We start from the raw sequence: 9,077 nt of genomic DNA on the forward strand, positions 1-9,077 counted from the left end.
GACAAAAAACTCTCGAACCCTAGCTAATAACGACTCCCACTTTGACTTTGCAGCTCCTTCACCTTGGTCGACCTCATTCTCCCTGACCTCGTTCTCCCCGACCTCGTTCTACAACCTGAGCTCGTTCTCCGACCCGACCTCGTCCTTCAACGACCCGAGCCACCTTGAGCTCCTTCACTGACCCAGAACCGCCTCGAGCTCCTTCAATGACCTGACCACGAACTCATTCTCCCACCTGAGCTCGTCATTGTCCGACCTGAGCCGGCTCAAGGTAGTTCTCCGACCGCCACCAACGTAGGTCCGCTCTCTCTCTTCTCTTCACCACCAATGCTGGTTTTCTGGCCGGTTTTGATCTAAAGTTTGGGTCTTTTTTGTTTAATTCTTGTGTATTTGAGTTGGTTTGTTTTTGAATGGCTTAAAGCTCTGATCTTTTGAGCTGTTCATGTCGATTCTATTTTATTTTTGAAAGTTTTAGTTCTTAGTTTGGTCTCATCAATTTGGGTTTTCTGTTGAAACTATGGTGCTTAGATTGCTTGGTTTGGTCTCATGAATTTGGGTTTTCTGTTGAAACTATGGTGCTTAGATTCGTTAATTTGGTCTCATGAATTTGGGTTCTGTTGGAACTATGGTGCTTAGATTAATCTCAGTTAATCAGTTTAATAAAGGGCTTTGCTTTTGCCAGATCGACATCATGAAATGTCTTTGATTGTTCAAGTTTTGCGGTTTCTTTGTATTTGTTTCATTATCCAAGCTACTGTCCTTATGTGTGTTATATATTCTGCTAGCTGACTTGAGATGTAAATGGTTTATAAGGTTTGATTAACTTTGTTTTCATCCTTTGTTTTTGTTGTTAGTGGGGAGTTTGAAGGCTAGGACCTATTAATTTGGAATCAAAGAAGTAAAATCAAAATGCCGTGAAACAGGAACTGTGTTGTTTGGTGGTGTTGCTCCGCGCCATACCATAATACTATTCACTCGGTGAGACTACACCTTCTTTGTTGTATAGTATGTTTAATGAGTTGGCCATGCCTTTGTCAATTCAGATTATAAGGTGTAGAAATTGATGTAAATATTGAAACTGGGATACCCATTTAGCTCCTGCATCTCATTTTCCATTTATATGCTCTGCAATATTGTTAACAACACTGTAACTATATTTTTTTTCTTTTGGTGTTTATGAAAAGTTTCTTTTGTTACGAATCAAACAAAAACTTCTCTCAAGTGAAATGGTTCCTTTTAAATAAATAACCTGTTAAGTATCTTTTTTCCCCACAGCTTTCTTTGATCACATAGAGCAATGGAATGATGTTTGGTTTGTTTCTTGTTTATCTTTCAATTTCTTACTGATCATTGCTATTTTGTGGGTTTAATTCTACAGGAGAATGGTTGTTGAAGCAATCTTTTATTTGGTGATTTTATAGTAGGTAGAGTTGTGAGAATGTATGTTGCTCCACCGTATTTTGAGACTGCTGCTGCTTCCTTCTATATTTAATATGACATGATGGGCCAGTGTTATCTGAGTGAGATTTAAGTACTACATGATTTTGTGGTTTTACAATTGCCAAGAAACATGGTCTTTTCTTGGGGAAGCAAACTTTCTCCTTTTTATCAACCAAATGGAGGATCACGTAATCATTTGCATGATAACTTTGTTTTGACTCAAATTGCCACTCGTCTAAGGTGTAAAATGACGAACGAGTGTTGAAGAAACTAACTGCAATTGATTGAGTAATACTTAACATTCTCAAGTTTTCATCAAGATGTCATTATTTTATCTGCAGGAATCTCCCCAAGCTGCTAGAGTTAAAGTATTGGCAAGTGGAAATGCAACAGAAAGGCGATTCAGGTAACATGCATGTTTCTGGTCCTCCTCCCCCCTCTGTGTGAATTATGTCACACAAGAATCTATACAATCTGGCAGTGAGTCTTTAATTATTGAACGAGCTGAGTGATCAATCATTAATCACCAATTGCCTCTTTATTACTTCCAAAGAAATTAAGCTAATGGAACCTGGTTATCCTGAAATTTGTTCTAGGCTAATATGCTGGGACTTTGTGAAGTTGGTCTGTTTGTAATTTGAACTCTTTCACATCTCTCATGTTGAATACAAAACATATGTTATCTGGATAATGTGATCAATCTGTACAAGATATTGAGCTTCCAACTGGGGAATCCTTGATATGGAACAGAGATTCTCTACTTTGTGCAGGTCCTCTTCCCCTGACCGCATGTTGTTTAATTTTGCAGTGTTTGGATAGGTGGCAGTATATTGGCTTCTCTTGGTTCATTCCAGCAGATGTGGTTCTCCAAGGCTGAGTAAGTTCCATGAAATTTAGTTTCGTTTTAGTTCTATTGTACTTTAATGCATGTACTTAATTTATTAGAAGGCATGATTAAAAATTGGATTAAATTCAATTTAGTCCCTCGAACTTTAGGCCTAAAATCACTTTGGTCCCTGACTTTTTTTTTTAATCAAGATGGTCCCTGCACTTCCAATTTCCATCAGCCTAGTCCAAAATTTGACTTTGACTATAATCGTGACGTCATACGCTGAGTTGGCACCGACAAGCATGGCCCACTGTTCAGTTTTTGACTCTTAGTTTGGACGAAATGTCCAAACTACCCTCTTCTCCTCTCTCCTCTCCTAAATCCCACAACCCTCTCTCTAACCCTAAAAACCCAGATCTCTTTGCAGCTCCGCTCAACCGCCACCATGAGCGCAACCCAATCCTCCTCTCCTACCTCACTTCCTACTCTCAATCCTCTTCACCATCAAAACCAGTCTCCGACTACACTCTCTCTTTCTCTCTGTTCTCCCTCATCTTCCAATCTCCCCAAACCCACCATCTCTGTACTCTCCAGAGGCATTCCCACCACCACCCAAACCATCAAAACCATATTTCACTTCATCTTCGCCACCCAAAATCAAAATCATAAAAAGCATCCAATCCAACCCGACCTTGTGATAAAACCCAGATGAGCCAGCTTCAAATCACTGCAAAATCCAGCAGCAGAAACCAGAAATCCACACCAGAAGAAAAAAAAAAAAAAAAAAAAAAACCAGAAATTCACATCAAATCCGACAACCCTGTGATTGAAATTTCTGCAGTTCTTCGAAACGGTGGACGGCCACGACAGCAATCTCTGCAGGCATCTCCGCCTCATCACAAACACCCTCCCCCTTGTCACTTCTTAAACCCGTAAATTCACAAATCAAACACACACCCATCTCAGATTACCAAAAACCCATCAAAAATTTCCAAGCTTTCAACAGACCCAACTCAGATTATCAAAAACCCATTAAGATTATCACATGAAATAAGAAAACAAAAAACCATACCTGAATTTTATGAGCAAAAAAAAAAAATTCACAAAACTCACCAACCATACTAATAAAATTCAAAATCAAATCAAATCATGAATGAGTGAACCTCTATAATCAAAAGCAACCCAGCTCAAATCACAAGATGCAGTGAGAATTAGCACCAAATTGGAGCTTGTTTTGCCGAAAATCGAAAAAAAAAAAAAGGGTTTTGGGATCGCAAAGGGTGAGGGGGAGAGAGAGAGAGATAGAGGCTTCTAGGCATCGCCAGACGACGTGGAGGCTGGGTTTGACTCGTCGGAGACCGCGGAGCATGGTTGTGGTGGAGGTGAGCACTGTGGTGCTTAGAGACCAGCGGTGGAGGAGAGAGAATTCTAGATTTACTTTCTCTTTCCTCGAACTCTCTCTCATACAGAAACCCAGCAAAATTTGCTTCACAATCTGTTCTCTTCTGATCATTCTCCCGCTTCCCGGTGCTTCTTCTGGGCGTCGTCGATGCTGCGCCTACCTACTTGAAGACAAGCGGTGGTGTTTGGGGATGTCTCGCTTCCTGAAGCCGCCGATATGAGTGGAGAGGTGGTGAGTGCCGCTATCGTAGTCGACGGAGACATGCTTCTGGAAGAGGACATGGGTTGGAGTTATTGTGTCGTGATCTAAGGCTGAAGAGGACGTGGTGGAGGAGGGAGCGAAAGGGGGAGAGAGAGAGAGAGAGAGAGGAGGAGGAGCTCTCGGGTTTCAGGAAGAGAGATGAACAAAAGAGTATTAAGGGGTAGTTTAGACATTTCGTCCAAATTGAGAGTCAAAAACTGAATAGTGGGCCATGCTTGTCGATGACAACTCAGCGTATGACGTCACGATTAGAGTCAAAGTCAAATTTTGGACTAGGCTGATGGAAATTGGAAGCGCAGGGACCATCTTGATTAAAAAAAAAAGTCAGGGACCAAAGTGATTTTAGGCCTAAAGTTCGAGGGACTAAACTGAATTTAATCCTTAAAAATTCATGCAGATTGTTCAGCTTGTATTGATTTTTGAGTTCTTGTGATAGCATTTAACAGGTATGAGGAGCATGGGGCTTCTTATGTACAAAGAAAATGCCCTTGATTTGTTGTCTTGGGAACAACTGCAAATAGAAAAGGTTTGAGCATGTGGGCTTCTTACTTTCAGAGTTTTTATACATGTATACAAATTATAAACGTAAAATTACTTTTCTACTTTCAGGTCTCGATTGTGCTCCATCAAATGGACATTTTCCAAAATTGTCAAAGCTTTGAGCCTGTATCCAGTTAGAGACGGATAGTGCTTTGATTTTTATTAACCGACTCTGATATACCGTAGCATATATTAGCTTATTGATTAGGGATTAAAGATATACAGAGCTGAGCTAAATACTTTGGAGAGCTGAGAATTGATTAGGTAGAGTTGTGAGAATAGATGTTGGGGTAACCTGGCCTTAAAGAGATACAGAGCTGAGCTAAATACTTTGGGAAAGGCAGAAGATGCCACTGATCATTGCCTTCTGCCAACTGTACTAAGTTTGCCAGGTACAAACCAATATTTCATTTCCCTTCTGACATGGACATGCTGTTGTTAATCTTACACGAGCTCCATTTGGATTCTTTGACATGTCTTTTAGTTTTCAAATGTTCATTAAGAAGGATAGAATAAGGTAACATGATTGCCACATGTTGATGCCCTAAGATAACGTTTTTACATGTTTTTGTGATGATCTTTTCGATTCTGAAATGGGAAAAGACCAGTGGAATCTAAACAAACCTTATAACGCTTTTCCTAAAAAGAAATGAAATAATAGTTATGGTAGTGGCACCAAATACAGTGCTCCAGTATTGTTACGGTTCCATTTTGCCCACATAGCAAGCAATCTGCTTGAGACTGCTGCTGCTTCCTTCGATATTTAATATGATATGATGGGCCAGTGCTATCTGTAAAAACATGTATTATGGGTCTGTTTCTGGTTATACTTATTATACCTCAAGGAATGTGATGAATGGCATCATAGTGCCTCATTATTTACGTTACCTATATGAAGGTCACAGATTAGATCAGAAGCAGTACGTGAGAATGTTTGGATCTAATAATTGAATATGTGGCTTTGCAAATATAGGAAATATGGTGCTAAACCAAGTGTGGCTCATTCAAAATTGGTCTTTAGCAGTATGGGATGTAAAAGAGTACTTTATGGGGCTCATCAATAAAGTAGGAATGGTCAAAATGTTGTGATAATACTATGATGTAGTTACTGAATCTTCTATTTTGGCCATAGGCTAATACGCTAAACTACATATGGGATTTCAGTATTCCTATACCTATATTTGCAAGCAAGAGCTGCATATATAGTTATTCTCTTTATGGCTTTATGTTACTAGTTCCAAAACAACATGTTGGCAATATTACTATGAATGTTCCAGACTTCTTTCTTTTCTACATCAGCAGCAATTGAGCAATTTGACTTCCATTTGTATACTTGTTTTCCGTAAGGCAGATTAAATTTATATATGTGTGGATTGAGACAATTACTAGTCATTTGGAAATTTATATATGTGTGAACAATTATGCAGGCATATGATAAAAGGGAAAAGTAAAGAAGCTTTCGTTGCATAGATATCAAGTACGTAAACAAGGTATATTAAGTAATGTTTTATTTATTTATTTTTTTTTTTTAATACCAAGTACTAATTTGTCATACCCTAATATCATTGAACTTCTCTTTTCATAGTTGCAGTCTGAAATACATGTCAGTATGTGGTTTTGCAAGATCAAATTATTTCATACTTAAATCAGCCAAATAGGCCCTGTAACTTTGCTATATCCAGAATTTATAGAGGATGGTGGGCTGCCCTATATCATAGTCTAAAGTGTTATTATGACTTAACAGGTCATATAAATAGTAAGGAGAGGTAATTGCAACAGCAGTAGAACAAGTTCACCTCTTCCTCCTCGGAAACCATAGGTAATACTAGCATCTCTATAAGAAGGCAAAGTTAAATTAAGACTACTTCCGGTAAGCATTGTATATGTGGTTGATTGAGTTACACTATTTAATTTAGCGTGATAATGTCTTTCGAATTTAATAACGTGAATAAATAGGGCGTACCTAAACAACCGGGCGGAATTGAGTGTGGCTATTATGTTATGCAGTACATGAAGAATATTATTAATGATGACACACTTTCCTTTTCGATCAAGGTATAAGTATTAGGAATTAACATAAACTTTGGTTTAAATATTAGAGCATTTCATTATGACTTACATTGATATGTGTGTGTGTGTGTGTGTGTGTGTGTATTTGTAGTGGGCGGTAAAGACTCGGAAAGGATATACCCAACAACAACTTGATGAGGTGCGCATTGAGGTGGCCGACTACTTACAGACCTTATTGTAGATTCTGACTAGGATGAGGATTTTGAGAAAGGCTAGCTAGCTTTTGGTTCACTTTTTTTGTAGTAGATGAAGTGAATGCAGCAATTATGAACAAAAATGCAATATATAGTAATTGTTAGGCTAGCCTTGTAGTAGGTTAATTGGGGTTTTATTTTGCCTATTTTGTGAACTGTCAATGATGATGATTTTGGACAAAATACCCCAATATCAAATCACTTTTGTCAACTGTGGATATTGCATTGTATAGCAGCAGCTACATATTTTGTGGACATCAATCCTCTTATTTCAAACTGATGTCTATGTATAAAGTTTAAATCAGTTATAGCTATAAGAACTGATGTCCACTAAGAGAAATACATCAGTTCCAAAATCGAAATCGATGTCCCATTAACCACAGAAAATCGAATTATTATGTTGGAATCGATGTGCCATAAGCTACTGCACATCGTCTTTTAGATAAAGATCGATGTCCAATATAAGTATTGCCATCGATGAGGACAAGAAAACCGATGTTATGAAAATCTATGGACATCGTTTTTTTTAGTGATTCGATATATTACATAGCATTAGACATCGTTCTTTTACTGGAATCGATGTAGTATAAGATGATTAACATCGTTTTTGCCCTAGAATCTGATGTTAATGTAAGTAAATAAATCGGTTCATATAATATTAAACTGTGTATATTGAATGAGGAATCGTAGGATATGAGCCAAATTACACGTCTAAATCATGAACAACAAGAAACGTTAATGGGAACTGATGTGTGAAACAGTATCAGTCATCGTTTTTAAATAAATAACGATGTTAAAATGCATAGTTGGGCTGTAGGATCTATATTTCTATAAGCATTAAAGGCAAAAAGATGAGGATTTAACAATATATAAACATACAAATTTGTCATCATTTAAACGTATTTACATCGATTTATAATGAAGAACCGATGTATCTAATGATACTAGACATCGGCTAAAAACCGATGTCTGGATTTTCCGGACCTTTCTCATCACCCACTAAGACATCGGTTAGAATTCTTTTTCTCATCGGTTTTTGGCCGATGTCTGAGGGCATAATTCTAGTAGTGAATATTATGGCCACAAAGCTTGAGTTCTTGTTTCCCAATTGAGATAGCCATAATGGTAATGTAAGCTGATGAAATGTGGGAATCCCGCATTATCAAATGAATTCTCTTTCCAAGTTTAATGTAAGTACTGGGTTTGGGGAGATATCAAGATATTTTGTTGACATCTTTGGAACATGAGTTTGTAAGAAAATTTATGGACTTATCACATGTTTATTAGAATAAACAACAATTGATAAATGATTTAGACTAAATAATATGAATATGGAAATAGAACTCAATTCTAGTAACCTAATCAATGTGTATATCTATTGGTAAGGGATAGAAATCTATTTATTGGATTATTAACTTAATTACAAAGATATGATATCATAAGGATTCTTAAGAGTGAAGTTTGAGTCCTATTGAACTTCCTTTATGGGAGGGGTTCAAGGCTAAACCTAACTCATATATAAGGATGTATAAGTCCCTGCAACCTCTATGACTAAGAGCATAAGTTCTTGCCCCATTCATAAGAAGCTCAAACCTACAGAATTGTAGAAGACTTGTGCTCGTGGCTGCTTCAATCAGTTCAATCGATCATACAGGTACATGTATCAATTTTAATTTATTTATCATGGATGTATATACAATTGTGTCTATATTCTTGTGAATGATCTTGTGACAACTTTATGTATATTCTAACAGAGTTGGCTGTCAATGAGCAGTGACAAATAAAATCAGTGTGTTCTCTTTTCTACTGCAGATGAGGAACAATTAATGTAATGAACTTATAATTATAATTATGACTTACTGAGAAGCAGAAGAGTCGGACATGTTTATACAACTACATGGAAAAAACTATCTGACTACATATATATATATTATATATATGGCTTCTGATTATTTGTCCATGTTTCACTCTAAGTCCTATATTTCGTTCATATGAACACGATCAAGATTTTTTTTTTTTTTTTTTTTTTTTTGAGGGCTGGAACCCACTAGCTGGGGGGTTAGGCACCCATTTTACTAGTTGGAGAAGAAGGTACAACGGGGGGCGTTACGTCTAAATCCTGTGAAATTACATGAATTGATTCTCGTACAGATCCTTATAAAAAGAAAAGAAAAAAATGTCAACTAAAATGCTAAGTACTCAAAATCTGAATTAGCAGCATTCCAGTCACCAACTTCCATGGTATTTGGCCGCTCATCATTCATTAGCACCTCCAGAAAAAAATTGGGCAAGTTTGCCATTTGCTGAACAAGATTTTCATCTTGGTGATACTGAAGGCCAC

At 37.4% G+C, this 9,077-nt stretch overlaps 1 long non-coding RNA gene across 7 annotated transcripts; it reads left to right on the forward strand.

The window, feature by feature from the left end:
• Nucleotides 1–6,980, forward strand: LOC133732507 (uncharacterized). Of its 7 annotated transcripts, none has more exons than XR_009857165.1 (10): nucleotides 1–271; nucleotides 855–978; nucleotides 1,782–1,846; nucleotides 2,249–2,317; nucleotides 4,369–4,458; nucleotides 4,542–4,864; nucleotides 5,900–5,962; nucleotides 6,217–6,291; nucleotides 6,429–6,527; nucleotides 6,634–6,980. It is a non-coding gene; the product is annotated as an uncharacterized LOC133732507 (long non-coding RNA). The 7 variants fall into 7 exon arrangements; XR_009857162.1 differs by having other exon boundaries at nucleotides 2–298; XR_009857166.1 differs by lacking the exons at nucleotides 1–271; nucleotides 855–978 and adding an exon at nucleotides 1,384–1,424.
• Nucleotides 6,981–9,077: the final 2,097 nt, after the last annotated feature.

The sequence above is a fragment of the Rosa rugosa genome, chromosome 2, assembly GCF_958449725.1.
Source record: "Rosa rugosa chromosome 2, drRosRugo1.1, whole genome shotgun sequence".
NCBI classification, from domain to species: domain Eukaryota; kingdom Viridiplantae; phylum Streptophyta; class Magnoliopsida; order Rosales; family Rosaceae; genus Rosa; species Rosa rugosa.